Raw genomic sequence first — 9,048 nt, 5'->3', positions numbered from 1 at the left:
ACTTAAGATTTTTATTTTACTGAGATACCAATATAAAGGATTGGTGTGTGATGATGTAGGATGAAGTATGTATGAAGGATTAACAGTATCAACATTGTGACATTGATTCAAAGTTGGACATTTATACAAGAAACAGAAGACAAAAAAATACACAAGATTCTTGCAGAGTGGATGGTAATCTAAACAACAGTCAAGATGGCATATGAAAACTCTCTGTATGTAGTGTCAGTGTACTGTGGGCATCATGTATTGGTGAGTCTTCTACCTCCCCCCTGTCTCTATAGCAGTCATTGCTGTTTTGTCTCAACTATCAAAACAGAAAGCTTGAAGTAACATTAAAATCATAAGACAATCAAAAAGTAAGCTACACATGTCGCTGTAGCATATTGTACACTCTAAGAAATGACACACTGATGTTGGTAGCATTATGTAAATGTTTCATGTTAAAACTAATGCCACCAATTGATTTTTAACTTTAAACACAAGTATGTTGTTTTGAATTTAATTAACAACATAATATTTCAATACAACAAAATGCAGTAAATTAAATCCAACGTAAAAAGTTCATTTAAAATGAAGAGCACTTTAATTTAAAGAGGATTGTCCTAATAGGCTCTCCATACTTCTGAGTTTGCACATGTGCAGTGTGGAAGTTTGATCATCCGCCATTTTCAACTGACGCTTGCATATGCTTAGTATCCTGGATAGAATCCATCGCCATCTGAGGATTATTTGGTAAGTACAACAATTTAAGGATGACAGATTTGATTAATGTATACTAACTGATAAACATCTGACACTTTCGGGAATACTTTTGCATTTTTTTTTAAAGAAATGATGCCTGGTAAATTTTTTAACACTCTAGCTTGTATTCCTCTCTCACGTGTTAGAAGTATGAAGACATTTAACAAATATTGTTGAACCTACTTCGGTGTAATTTTCCAAAATCTTTTGCGATTCCTGTTAAGGTGAGACTTGCCTACTAAGACTGACAGTTTTAAAATTACTCCCAACATCTACCGCACCTGCTCCCTGACATCAGTAATGACCACCGGGAGCACCAGCGATCCTGTAGTTTGAAGAATGAAATGAATTTTAGAAATGTGCATCAATTAAGTTGCTACATTGTTTAAAAGAATTCGACTCCATGTTGATTTCTGGTTTAGTGTCAAACGCAGGAATTTAAGCGCTTAACACTTTGATTTGTAAAGTATAAGACATGCGTTCATCTGTTGTCATTGAAGTGCAGAATAATGTGTAATACTGTTATATATAATGCATTTAACTCCTTGTATCAGTTTCCATTGGTTATCATCGCTACCGAAGACAGGAAATCATCAAAGACATGCCATTCATTGCAGAGGTCAAATACAGACGGCCTGCCCTGTTTTCAGAGACTGAGGTAATTCTTACTAACTTTGTTATTGCAAGTCATTTTCATAAGAACTTGTATTTGAAGAAGAACAAAGTACTGTAAATTGTTAATTTTAAAAGATACAAAATGTTTGACTGAAAGTTGTAACATTCTTGCATGTGGCCTCTAATAAAATTAATAGAGAATACTCTCTAGTTGTAATTTTTAATATGTTTCAGGTTGTTGCAGAGTTCACTCGCATCAGCATGGTCCCTTTGTTGTCGACTTTCATGGCCAAGCTGGACCACTACGCTTGACCACCTTCTTGGAGTGTTCAAAAAGAAGGGGGGAACAGCTAAACGCAATATCAACTTAATCATGGCAGCCATGGATGGAGTATGTATTTTAGTTGACCTTGATTGAGCTCTGAAATTATTTGAATGCTTCTTCAACTTCTGTGTCTGTCATTAATCAGAAATTTTTTTCAACTGAATATGTGTATATTTGAATATTTTGTAGATACATGTGAATCAGTGACATGCAGTCAAGTGAGGCACCTTAATGAGAAGTAAAAAACTAACAAAAGAGAAATTTAATTTGTACACTAGATTTTAAATTTGCTTTGTGTGATTTCAATATTTTTATGGTCAAAATTGCTGTCATTACGGATTTTCTGTTCAAATACAAGGTAAAACGCTGAGAGGAGGTGATGATGCTGTGTCTCACCGCGGACACACACATGCGCAATCCCACTGCTGTTTCTCTAAATTGCCAACGTACATGTTTGATTACACATGCAATACAGATGATGACTTGATGTAGACTACCGCATTTATTTGACGAATGTGTGTTACATGTTTAATGTTATTGGTCATAAATGTGCTGCAAAAATGCATGGAGTGAGGCTGATGGAGGGCAGTGCTGAACCCTAAAGGCAACATGTATAAGAGGTACACGTATATGGATTCACAGTGTAATCACATTACACTGAGAGCCCCATTGACACAGTGGATAAAGCAGCGCACTTAGGGAACATCAGTAAATTTCACAAAGGACAAATTGAAACCAAATCAGTCCTAAGCAATGAGACACACCAATTTTATTTCAATGCATCTCCTATTTATAAATTAATAAATTGATGTAAAATTAATGATTTTTCTATAATTGCTTCCAGGTCATTTGACCAATTTATTTACTACACACAAAAAATGAGACACACCAAACCTAAATAAATTTTAATGCATCTTCTGTAGGGCTGGGCACTTCTTGCATCGCTTATCAATATTGTGATAACACACGTCCTATGTGATTAAAATGATAGACTGCTTTCAAACCTCTAAAAAAATATGATAATTTAGTTGAGACTATTATTTCCATTAATGTCAAACTTATCATCAATTCAACAAGATAAATAACTGCTGGTTTGTCTAAATAGCACATTTGCTAAGTTTAATTTGCAGTATTTGTATTTGTGAGGCTGCATTGATAGATTTATAGGCAAAAATACTATTATGATCTTTTATTGTAACTCTTATTGTTAAGAAGCTTGGAAAGAAAAGCGTCTGGACTTCTTTAAGTTGCTTGAAGACGTTTCATCTCTCATCCGAGAAGCTTCTTCACTGAAGAAGCTTCACTTTTCTTTCCAAGCTCCTTAGACTACGATGACCTGGATGACTGAGAACCTTCACAGACTTATTGTTATCGCAAAAAATACCACAAAATGTCGTGATAGGATTTTAAGTCCATATTGCCCAGTTCTAATCTTCTATTTAATTTTAATATTTTTAGGGGCACAATTATTAAATATATTGTTGAACAATCTAGAATTGATTAAAGCAAAAATGAAAGCTTTCACGTAATGTCAAAATTGAAAAGCTTCGATTTTTGGGTTCATATATTTGTTGATCTGACTCAGAGGAGTCAGTGCCTTACCAATCGTGAACCTCACTGCACGTCACTGATGTGAGTTATGAAACATTGCTTAATCATTTACCTGGATTATGTGTTAATATTTTTGACTTTGTTTTGTAAAGAGGTTGAAAGGAATCAAAATAGGAAACTTCTCTCATATTGAGTTCTTATCTCCACCAGAATCCCAGCGTTGATGTTCGACGGGAATGCATTCTGAAAGCTGTCTGTGTCTACTTAAATGAAAAGCCAGATGACCTGTTCAAGGAATTCTTGGTAAGTTAAAAAAGGAAAACGATCAGTTATTTCCCTTTTTTTAATTTGGGATTGGAAATGGAAGGTGGACTTACTTGTCCATATGTATACGTATGCAATTAACTTATCTTTTTCTTTTATTTTTATTTAAAGGATGTGGATCTTGGTGCAAGCAGAGAAACGGAGCAGCTGACTTTGGGAGTCTATGTTGTCAGACATGAAGGAGCAAACTCTGCAGATACACCTGAGGACATTGGTGTCATCATAGGATGCACTGTGCTGCAAGCTCTTAGTGATGTGGCAAAGGGTTGTGCCCTCCTGCTTGGACTAATCTACAGTCTAAATCTGAGCTACCCAAAGCACCTGAAATACACATTTGAATTTCTTCAGAAGGTGCTGATGGAGTTGGATGGGAACAACCTATCCATGAAGGTGCAGGTTCTGAAAAACAAACTGCTTGAGTGAAACAGCCTACACTGAACTATAGAGGACACTGAACTTTAAGGTTCTCGAACCCTTCTCCTTGCACTTCATAAACTGTTCAGTTTGAATTGCCACAAGGCCTTTCACTTTTCTGCGTTCTTTGTTCTCGAACCTTTACCAACTTCCAGCTACACTGAAAAAGACTGCTCCTAACTTTGGACTTCAGTTTAAGTTTTGAAGCAAAAGTTATTTTTCTAAATATGGACAAAAATGACGCTAAAGTATTTTCTACCTGCTGTATTGTGGGCTTTTCATTGTAGCCCAATCAAGTTTAAACTAAGTCATGTTAATGTTAAAAATGTTGGAATCACAACACTTTCCAGTTTTAATCATTTCAGTTTAACATGACATTCTGTATCTTGTCTTCCTGCACTTAAAATGCACTTGAATATATGTAAAGATTGTTTAGGAAAAAAGTTCTAGAAGCATTTGAATTGCTCAAAGTGTGCTTCAACAAGTTTTACACAAAATGTTATTAAAGTTAGGTTAACTGAATAAACTTGTTCGATTTTTTTAATTTACAAACTTAAATAGAGTAAGTTGCAATTCTGTTAAAGTGATTTAATCCTATAGTTTCAGTAGAGCATGTTTTGGGTGAGTAGATTTATCAGATTTACTTAAAATTTCTTGTTCAAATTAAATATATCATACATTTTATATTTCACTAACCCAGTTGTGTGGAACCGGTTGACATAACTGGGTGGAGTAAATACAACATGTTATTTCTCAAAGTAAGTAGAGCTTGTTTTGGTTGAGTAGGTTTTATTTAGTCTTCTCAATTTAAATCAACAAGGTTAGTTAGATCAACATTATGATATTCAGCTAATACAACATGATTCTTTTGATTTGCATTTAATTATCCAAATGTTATCATATTTACTTAAAATTTCTTGTTCAAATTAAATGTATCATACATTTTATATTTCACTAACCCAGTTGTGTGGAACCGGTTGACATAACTGGGTGGAGTAAATACAACATTTTATTTCTTAGAGTGTATGCAGAGGAAATATGCAATTGACACTCAAGGAATTTTAGTTATTTGTTACTTAAATAACAATTTCTCCAGTGTAAAAAGTGTCACTGCAGCCTCCAGAAATACAGCAATGAGTCCAAGGTGTTCCCCTTCCCCAATAAACCTCTGAGATCCTGGTTTTATTGTGTATTTAGTTTGGTTTTCATGTTGCTGTGCTGTGCTGAGCTCAGGTGTAAATATTAAACTTATGTTTAAGTAGCTGCTGCTTGGGTGTTTGGTTTAAACTCAATAACATGTTTCTTTAGGAAATTTTTATCTTCTATTAGTATTTGCTGAAAGTATTATGCCCATCCCACTTCCAGGAAAAACAAACATCCAGCAGTCATAAACCAGGTAATTAATGTGATTTACACGATTAAGGACAGCCTAGAGTGTAATCTCCAGATAACTACTTCCAGCTGCAATAGATAAGAGGCCAGTACATTAGAAAGAGTTGCTAATCCGAACAGAATGAGTACATTTTCTCAGTGTTTGTTGCATATGCACTGAAAGTTGTGTTCTCAGTCCCACAGGATGCAAAATAATTTAAGACTTCATTTTTCCCCCTCAACAATATCATATGTCAACTCTGATGCCATTTACTCTCATCAGATCTGTTTTGTGATTGTTAACCAAGACCATCCATCTCGCACTCATCTCAGCAGCCTTATTAGTCCTTAATTCAGAAAATTTGAAATGTTTAATATCCCAAGATGGATTGTAATGTAGCTTTGTCAGATTCAATTTCACTGATCATATTTAACCTTCAGCCTGCAACTCACTCACAGGTTTGAAGACTGCATTAGCATTATCAATTGTTCAACCCATTTTCAGAGGCCTCTCACAATGAAGGCTCTAATAATTTCTTTCCACACTTGTGTTCTTGACTGGAAATTTCTCATTTGTCATGATTCGCGATAATCAGTTTTGAGAGTCAGCACAACATCAGGCAAGTTTCTACATTAGCATTCATGGTTTAATATCACAAAGTAGACTTGGAGTAGAGGCTGTGTTTGGTAAATGTCAATAGCTGGCAACAATTTTAACAGAAATTGCTATGCATAGTGGTCTTTCATTTAGACTAAATGTGGACTATACGTAGTTTTCACAAACATTTGCATCTTAAGGCTGTTGTTTTAAAAACACATACACGTAGCCTGTTGAGCAGAGTCTTAAAGCAAGTGTGAGTCATGACGTCATGTCCTTTTCTTCTTTACGGAGTTTATTCAAAGTTGTTTCTCTCTTTTTTTCTGTGCTATGAGGCTTGAAATAATTGATTTTAGGAGCATGTGATTTTCTTAATAGTGGTTAATGCTTTTTTGTTGGTTTTTGATCTAACCTTTTTGACCACAGACAAGTCGACTCAAGTGGAAAAATTGCATTAGAATATATTTAAATCTTTTTACCCTAAATAAAAGAGCAAATATGTGTCAGTGATTTCACAAATGATAATAAAAACAAAAAATATTCCATTTTTACAAAGCACTCTGACCTTAAGTTGGGTACATGGTCTATCACACACATAATACGGGGTCTTGAACTTACAAGATGCCCACAAATGATTATTTTGTACTTAATGTATTAATACTAAAGGGAGACTGTTCAGCTTTTATCAGTTACATCAAAAGCATCAGGAAGACTGTTGTCTGTCAATGCCTTTTGTAAGACTGTGAGATCTGAAAATAAAATGTGTCAGAATATGAGACTGTGAAAACAATTTATTGTTTCTGAGATCACTCTGCTGCAGACACATCTGTCATAACTGCTGCACTGTTGGAAGTGGGGGTTAAATAATCTACCAATGACACAATTATTTTGTGACTTGTTTCTATACTTATTGGTTGAAACCATTGGTTTCATGGTGTAAAGTTTAAATACATAAGTCACTATACGAAAACCAGTTATCCCATCGCCAGTTGATGTCATGAATCATTTGACACATTAAATATTACCACTTTGTCCATTCAGTCTGCTTTGATGTTTTTTTTGGATGTCATACTTTAGTGACATGAATCTTCTAAAATAAGATCCATGAGAACTGTGTATATACAGTTTCCTCACTCAAAGGGAAGAAAAAAAATTGCTCCTGTATCAATTTCCTGTTCTTAAGAAACTTCTGAAAAGTGCTCCGCTTTACTCTTAACAGTTTTTCATCTATGGTCTTTCAAAGGCTAGTGTGTTGGGTTTTCTACTTGCCAGGATTTAGATTTAACTTTGAATTCTTGAAAATGTCATAATTCGGATTTTTTTTTTTTAATTTGGTCACTAGAAGCTCCTCTCTGTAGTAGAAAGCTTTGAGAGTACAGGCCCTGGTTTTACTTTGAAAAAATGTTTTAAACGGCTGTAGATTTTTAGGGAAAGATGGTGTTTACTGCCTTCTTTAAACATATGAATTGAGGTCCACCTAAACTAACACACTACTGAAAAAGAGGCTGTGCTCCAAAGCTGTGGTTTTTTTTTTGCATTAGTATACTTACATGTGTCAATCAGATTTTCCTATTGTTGAACCTAAAGAGCTAGAAAAGCACAGAATTTTGGAATATTAAGCTCCCTTTTGTCTTAGTATTAGAATAGAGCAGAACTTAAGTCTAAACAAATTACTTTTTATAGTGAATTTAGCAGTTTGCAGTGTTTCAAGTTTTTTCAGGGTTTTTTTTTCCTCACATTTTTTACATTGTTTTCAGTCTATAAAAACAGCTGCCACCTGTACTTCTCAGCAGGTTATCCAGGACCAGATGTTTAAAGGCCTTCATGACTTCAGACATCAGAGCAACAGAGATGTGGTCATTCACTCCTGCCAGCAGGTCAGCACAGGCTTTAAAACATGAGTGCAAAACTTTGTCTGGGCCTTGTGCTTTGCTGGTTTTCTGGTTTCCTGAAGTTCACTGAAATCTGAACCATAAGGTCCAGGTGACCAAAAGTGAAGTTGGAATTTCCAAGTTCCTAGAATTTTTATCTAGAATGCCCCTTCAACTCACATTTCCAATTAGGAAAGCTGAAGAAGCCTCACCAACTGCTAGTGATGAGTGAATTGCTCTAGGAGCAATTGTCTGACTTCTGAGATATCTGGAAAGCGACACAAGAAAAGAGGAGGAGTCAAAAGAGTGACAGTTGCTATTATAGGGATGGAATGGGGTTGGAGGGCAGTGTTAATGTGTCCCTCTCAAACCTGCAGTAGCAGGGATTAAGATAATCAGCCAGGTCTTTGCCTCAACAGGTTGCTATGGTCTCTCGTACTTTGTGATATCTTGTCGACCTTTGAAAGATGTCAACAGAATAGGGGATACAGTCATATACAAGCAAAGTTCCTAGTCTTGCAGTGAAATATGATTTGTCATTTTGTTAGCAAAAGAAGAAAGGAAATTTGTGTTTGGTCAAAGATTTCTTTGTTGTAACAATGCTTCTTGGCAGCAAATCTTATACTGTTGGAAAACCTGTTTTTTTTTTTCCATATCTCCACAGTCTGGTACCGAACGCTATGATCACAGATGACAAAGCTCACCTCCAGCGAGTGAGGTTTATCAAGACCATTTCCAGAATTTGGGAGTGGAGAGGATGCCTGTGGTGCTGACCTCAACCCCACTGAACACTTGTGGGATTAGCTTGCCCATGCTGTTTGTGCCAGAATCGCCAACACAACCACTTTGTCTAACTTGGTATGGTTCTTCCACATGTTTGTTAAAAAAAGAAAAAGTGTTAAATTGTCAGTATATGTTGTTTCTTTAGACTTCAATCATCCAATCCAGCTGTAGCAGCAAGCTGTCTGGCATTGGCAGAGAAGGCTTAGCTAATTTTTCATGGGCGTAACCCACATACTCAATTCTGCTGCTCAGATAAAAGGCTTTCTAATGGTATAAGATTTATTGCCAAAAAGCATTGTTGCAACAAAGAAATCACTGACCAAATTCAAATTTTCGTACTTTTGGTGCTAAGTTGATTCATCCAGCCATCCATCCTTTTCTGCTTATCCAGTTCAGGGTTGCAGGGGTGCTGGAGCCTATCCCAGCTGCCGTAGGGTGAGAGGCAAGTTGGA

At 35.7% G+C, this 9,048-nt stretch overlaps 1 long non-coding RNA gene across 1 annotated transcript; it reads left to right on the top strand.

Moving 5' to 3' along the window:
* The first annotated feature begins 646 nt into the window (after positions 1 to 646).
* Positions 647 to 1,698, top strand: LOC134624150 (uncharacterized). Its single transcript, XR_010093458.1, has 3 exons — positions 647 to 735; positions 1,299 to 1,402; positions 1,594 to 1,698. It is a non-coding gene; the product is annotated as an uncharacterized LOC134624150 (long non-coding RNA).
* Positions 1,699 to 9,048: the final 7,350 nt, after the last annotated feature.

This window comes from Pelmatolapia mariae, linkage group LG1 (genome assembly GCF_036321145.2).
Source record: "Pelmatolapia mariae isolate MD_Pm_ZW linkage group LG1, Pm_UMD_F_2, whole genome shotgun sequence".
In the NCBI taxonomy this organism is placed as follows: domain Eukaryota; kingdom Metazoa; phylum Chordata; class Actinopteri; order Cichliformes; family Cichlidae; genus Pelmatolapia; species Pelmatolapia mariae.
This window is presented reverse-complemented; position numbering and strand designations above follow the sequence as displayed.